Here is a 6,000-nt window from a genome sequence, read left to right on the forward strand (position 1 = left end):
AATGGCTCTGGTCGTTATGGAAAAACAAAAGACATTGGTCAAAGTAAGCAAGCGGTTTGGCTAACGTTGAGGGATTAAGTGCTAGGATAATCCCAACTGGGGTTTAGGGTTGCCTGAGACTCGGGTGGGCGTGCTTTCTCTGGACCATGTTACCATATCAAGCTTATATTCCTCCAGTATGCAGGGCAGGGAGGCTGTGGTAGGAATGGGTAAAAATGGTTTTACAGACAGAAAAGCTTTCCCATTGTCTTGCTGTGCTTCCTCGCCATCTCGTGATCTTTAGTGGGCTCCTCTGGGGGTGTCTCCCCCTGCAAGCCCCTCTCACCCTATAGCCTCATCTCTAAAGGGCCAGGATCCACTCGCTCTCTCCCCACCCAGTTGGGAAAACCTGTTAGATCTGGAGCCAGGGAAGCCATTATCATCAGAGTGAAAATGGCCCAGGGAGTTTCACATAGGATCCTAAGGAAGGCTGTTAGTATTTTAATAGATGAAATCTTAATCCAAGAAAATGAATTCCTGATTTTCAAAGTCTCAGGCATCCACAAGCAAGCGGTGGGAGGGGTTTTTGGGTCTTGCCCACGGCAGCTGTCTACTCCACCTACTTAGATGGCTGATGTGTCTTAAATCTTAGTTTCTGTTAAAAAAAAAAAAAAAAAAAAAAGTTCTCTTCCTTCTTCCTTAAAAATCTCCCTAGGGTTGTGGCCCCTAAAAAAAAATTACAATCACATGTGATGTCTTAAGGAAAACCACAAGTATGAAAACCTCGGGGGAATCTTTCATCCAAATACTTCATACTATCTGGAACTATCAACAAATCAATCCGGTTCTAACCTCCCACTCCCCAAATCAGAGCAGAGGGAGAGGCTTTTGAATCGCGCAGTCTTCCCCCAGCTAAAATCATTCTGGGAGAAAACCAGCATGCAATCGCATTCAGACAAGACTTCTCGGTAGTTGTTTAAGATTTCTGCATTAGCGTCACGTTAGGCTTTCTCGCCCCTTTCCAAATGGTTTACAATCACCCCTCCCTCCCCAGGGGTTTGGGAATGAATCATCAACCCTGCCTTTTTCAAGCACACTATTAAATTAGTCTACAGCCTGGAACCAAACATTTGTTCTTACAAACATTTCTTTCATGTCATCACTGTAACGGATACCAGCAATCCAGTAGGGCCAGTCTTACCTCCCACAAGGCAGCAGCAGGGACAGCCGGGCCCACACTTCTGCTGTCACGCACCATTTGGACAAATTTAAAAATCATTTTTTGGGGGGGGTCGGGAAATTCAGGCTAAAATTAGAAAAGGTCAACTTAAATTTACAGGAAAATTCCGAATTTCTTGTCATTCATACTGAGAAGTTAAAAACAACTTCTTCCTCTGAATCTCCATCTTATGTAAGATGCCTTTAAAGGACAGCCACATGTTAAAATAAACAGTGTTTTTCAGATTCCAGCTTCAAGAACTTCAAAATGCTTTCAGTCCATTTTTAATTTCCAGAAACAGCCATTGTTGAATAGAAAAATATGTGATAATAATAATGGCTACTATTTAGTGATGTCTTATTATGAAAATCAGATCTTTCCCGAAATCTGTAGGTGAGCTGACATATATAAAAGCACCTAGCACAGTTCACGAATTCATTCCTTCATCCCTCAGAGAGTGCTATCACTATGCTAGGGATTCGAATGCAGCAATAAACAAAACATACAGAAACCCCTGAGGTGGCTCTTATATCGCAGGGAGGGTCGGGTAAGACAGACTACAAACATAATAAATCAGTAAATATAGAGAGAAATGCTAGAGAGAAATGAGGGCAGGAAAGGAAACTAGACAGTGGTGGGGACGGGGAAGACATTACAGTTTTAAGCAGGAGGGTCAGGGAAGGTGGCATTTGAGGAAGGTCTTAAAGGAGATGTGACTTTGAAGAAGAGGACTCCACGTGGAGGAAACCGCAAGTGCAAAGGCCCTGAGGCAGGTGTTCCTGGCATGACTAAGGAACAGCAAAGAGTCCAGTGAAGTCTGTGCTGAGTAAGTAAGGGAGAGGGGGTTACGTCATAGACATAGGGTGGGGAAGGGAGTGAGCAGATTATGCAAGGCCTTGTAGGGCATTGCAAAGACTTTGGCTTTTACTTCAAATGAATTGGGAAGCCTTGCAAAGATGTTGAACAGAGAAATGACATGATCTAACTTAGTCTTTGAAAAAATGATTGTGGGGGTGCCTGGGTGGCTCAGTCTGTTAAGCCCCTGCCTTCAGCTCAGGTCATGATTCCAGGGCTCCCTGCTCAGCGGGATCTGCTTCTCCTTCTCCTTCTGCCCCTCCCCCCCAATTGTGTGTGTGCTCTCTCTCTCAAATAAATAAAATCTTTAAAAACAATTAAAATTTAAAAAAGAAAAATGATTTTGGTTGCTGTGTTGCAAATAGATTTAAGAAAGGCAAGAATAGAAGCAAGCAGAATAACTGGATACGTACTGGGTACTTCAGAGATACTTGTTTATTACAAATTGCCTTTTTACATGAAGTTCCCTCTTTTTTTACTTATTCTCCTTTAAAAACTTTTACTTATTTATTCCCTTCTTCTCCATGTTATTTGAGGTTGTACTGTATTCAACCTGCGAAGCAATACAAAGAAACTGCATTTCTTTGAAACATTGAAGGCATTTCAGACTTTTCACGGAATCAAACTGGTCTCATTTGACTTCTCCTTTTCTTTTCCTTCATTTGGGCAAAGAATTCAAGATGGCTTATTCTCTGTGAGCAGAAACAACTACAGATCAACAGAGGGAGAGGACAGTAGCCTTAATACTAATGGTCAACATTTTTTGAGCTCTCTGCCTATGCTAGGCACCATGTTCAGGTTCAGCATGAATTAGCTCATATGGTCTTCTCGATGACTTGCTGAACCAAGTACCGCTATTTCCATTTTCCCAGGAGGAGAGAAGTCAAATAACCACGGGAGGTTACGCAGCTGGCAAATGGCCAGGCCTGGACTGGAACGGAGGCCATGCGGCTCAGAACCTGTGCAGATGACTGCCAGGTTCCTATTATCTCCCAGCCACCCAGAGAAATGCCCACTCTAAGGATTGAGGAGGGAGGGGAGACCACAGAAGACTTTGTCCAGTAGCAAACGCTGTGGAGTAACTCTGGTTTTACTGCGGTTGATCTGAAGGAACTATGTGTTAAAAGAAGAAACTGGAATGAAAAGACAAAAAAAAAAAAAAAAAGTAGAGACCAAAGGATATTATATATCAGGGTTCACCCAACACTGTGTCAGGGATAGTATTTACTGTATTTACTGGCTAGAGTATCCCGATCCCCGGCAGTAAGTACACTCTATTGCAGAATGAACAGCATGTTAGGTTTCTCTGCAGAATGAATAAAACACTCCTCTAATTCCTTTGTGCTGGTTAATGAACAAATGGCATTTCTGTTGATAAATCAGCCTTATGTGAGTTTGGTTTGCTTGAATCCGCTCCTCCCCCTCCCCCATTGCCTCCCATCCCCTTCCCCTTCCCCATTGTCTTCCATCCCCCCACCTCTTCCCCCATTGCCTCCCATCCCCCTACTCCTGGGGTCCACTCTTCCTCCTACAACCCCGCCCCTACCCACAGCTTTATCAATCCTGGGGCTGCATTAGGGCCACTCTACTCAAGGTGCCCGCCTGCACCGAAGAGCCAGCTCGCCCTCTTTACACACCCCGGTTCCAGTGACTGTTCAGTTGTTTACAACACAATACAGATTGATTTGGGGAAAGGCTTTTAAGTTATTTTTGTACCATGATTTTGATTTATTCAAGCTTCTCTCATCTAATTGAAGAAGCTTGGTACATTCTGCATTTGTCATTTGGTTTGTCATTTTGTACTCCGGATTGGTTGCACCTCAGGAATGCATGGTTCCTATCCTGTTTGCCATCTGAGGTCTGGGAAGCTGAGGTGGTAGACATTTATATCTAATGCCGTTAATGTGGCGTGGATTCCAGATTTATCTCTTGCCGTAACTTGGTGAGAAAATGAACTCGGAGTTTAAATAAACTAGTAACTGACAATATTGGAAAAACACCAAAAAGTTTTCTCCGTTTCTTCTCTCTTTTTGTGACCCGACTCTTTATCAAGTCTTTGCCTCCCATCTGACTCCTTAGGATGGCTCAGCACATTGTTTTCCTCAGGTAAACATTTGATATATTTTGTATATATTACAGATATTTTGTGTGTGTGTGTGTGTGTGTGTATTTTTATTAAAAACATCCTGCTTCCTCCTCTCTAATAGAATATAGTAATTGCTTTCAGGGAGAAGGACATGCTGGCTAGAGGAGAGGGGTAAAAAAGAGATTTTGTTCTATGGTATGTAGCATATTCTACCTTTTGAAAACTGAACAGTGTTTGTGAATTATCTATTCAAGTACATGAATTGACTTACTTTTAAAATAAAACTACAGTATTTAAAAGAAATTCATTCTCTTCTATGTAGAGTCAAAAACACTTTCATTTATGAAGAAGGCTTTATTTATTTAAATTTTTTCTTTAAATTCAATTTTGTTAACATATAGTATATTTTTAATTTCAGGGATAGAGTTTAGTGATTCATCAGTTGAGTATAATACTCAGTGCTCATTCCTTCAAGTGCCCTCCTTACTGCCCATCACCCAGTTACCCCATCCCCCACCCCCTCCCCTCTAGCAACCCTCAGTTTCTTTCCTAAAGTTAAGAGTCTCTTATGGTTCGCCAGGCCTTATATTTTTTTTAATAGAAAAATAAACTCCTCTGGATAAATATTGTTGTAGAAAAATATTCCTCAAAAATGATTGTTAAAGGCACTCCTCTCCAATAATTATTAAGTCATATGCAAGTAGAAATTATAACAATATATTCTTTTTTTTTTTAAAGATTTTATTTATTTATTTGAGAGAGAGAGACACAGCGAGAGAGAGAACACAAGCAGGGGGAGTGGGAGAGGGAGAAGCAGCCTTCCCACCGAGCAGGGAGTCCGATGTGGGGCTTGATCCCAGGACCCTGGGATCATGACCTAAGCCGAAGGCAGTCGCTCAACCGACTGAGCCACCCAGGCGCCCTATAACAATATATTCTTAAACATAATTTTAAAGAAATCTTATAGCAATGCCGTGTTTCCTCAGTTTATATCAGTACAGCAAAATACAGATACCATGGTAGATACCGAAAGGCATTTATTACTGAATAAGGACAAAGTACCATAGTTAGTGGTGACAAAATTCTAAAAACACTCCCATTAATGTGAAGAATAATACAAAGATGATGTGATCACCACTATTTTCTAATATCTGAGAAGACAAAATAATAATTACATACATTGTCAAAGAGAAGGCAAATTTATCATTCATACATGATATTATCTACTTGAAAAAAATAGAAGAATCCATTAAATCTATTAGAACTAACGTCAGATGGATAGTTATAAAACATTTAAAAATCAATAGGCTAGGTCCCGGGACAACTGGATATCCACATGCAAAAGAATGAAGCTGGACCCCTACCTCACACCATACACAAAACTTAACTGAAAATGGATCATAGATCTAAAAATAACAGCTAAAAGTACAAAACTCTCAGAAGAAAATGTAGAAGTAAATCTTTGTGTCCTTGGCTCAGGCAATGGTTTCTTAGATATAATACCCACAGCACAAATGACAAAATAAAAGAATAGATAAATGAGACTTCGTCAAACTTTAAAACTTCTGTGCTTCAAAGGACACCACCAAGAAAGTGGAAAAAAAAAAAAAAACAGAATGGAAGAAAATATCACAAATTATATATCTGATCTATCTGATCTATCTGATATTCAGAATACGTAAAGAACTCTGGCAAACTCTATGATAAAAAGATAAATAACCCAATTTAAAAATGGGCAAAAGACTTAAGTAGACTTTTCTCCAAAGACAACATACAATTGGTCAAAACCACATGAAAAGAAGCTTGTTGTGCTTCAACTACAATTGGATGTACTGCAATTGACTGTGGACACCAACCACCT

This window comes from Mirounga leonina, unplaced genomic scaffold (assembly GCF_011800145.1).
Source record: "Mirounga leonina isolate KUSES-001 unplaced genomic scaffold, KU_Mleo_1.0 Mir_127, whole genome shotgun sequence".
In the NCBI taxonomy this organism is placed as follows: Eukaryota; Metazoa; Chordata; class Mammalia; order Carnivora; family Phocidae; genus Mirounga; species Mirounga leonina.